The sequence below is a fragment of the Penaeus monodon genome, chromosome 21, assembly GCF_015228065.2.
Source record: "Penaeus monodon isolate SGIC_2016 chromosome 21, NSTDA_Pmon_1, whole genome shotgun sequence".
Classification (NCBI taxonomy): Eukaryota; Metazoa; Arthropoda; class Malacostraca; order Decapoda; family Penaeidae; genus Penaeus; species Penaeus monodon.
Genome location: NC_051406.1, coordinates 12,644,873 through 12,645,316, shown reverse-complemented (window position 1 = coordinate 12,645,316; position 444 = coordinate 12,644,873). Strand labels below are relative to the sequence as shown.

Here is a 444-nt window from a genome sequence, read left to right as displayed (position 1 = left end):
ATGAAAAGTTTCTCGGAGTGTTGCGTTTCATTAAAAGGGAATAACTGACTCTTCAGTTTTAGCGATAGGATTCATTTGAGATAAAATACTTGTTTGTACATCTATTAATGTGCATGTTCTCCTGAAGAATACAAATTAAACATAGACCTGAAAAAGCAGCTGCAACCATTAATCTTATAATGTGCAATCATGATCATTTATTCCTGCATTCCTCATAAAATTATAGCCAATAGAGAGTAAGCAATTTTGTACACAAGCAACTTAAGAATACCTAATGAGGGTATAAAGACAAAATGAAAGGCACATGAATAAAGGAAGATATAAAACATGTAAACCGTCTTATATAATCGAAAAAAAGAAGAATTTACAGGTGTTTTTTGTCTCTCTGTGTGTTTAACTTAGACAAAGATGCTTTTTACTTACTACGATTCCGTTTATGTTTAC

General features: G+C 31.3%; 1 protein-coding gene across 1 annotated transcript in view; it reads right to left on the bottom strand.

The window, feature by feature from the left end:
* LOC119586239 (serine/arginine repetitive matrix protein 2-like) overlaps positions 1-444 on the bottom strand; it is a gene marked incomplete in the record, with an annotated part of 17,646 nt that overhangs the window by 16,931 nt on the left and 271 nt on the right. Inside the window, 1 exon segment of the mRNA XM_037934941.1 lies at positions 424-444.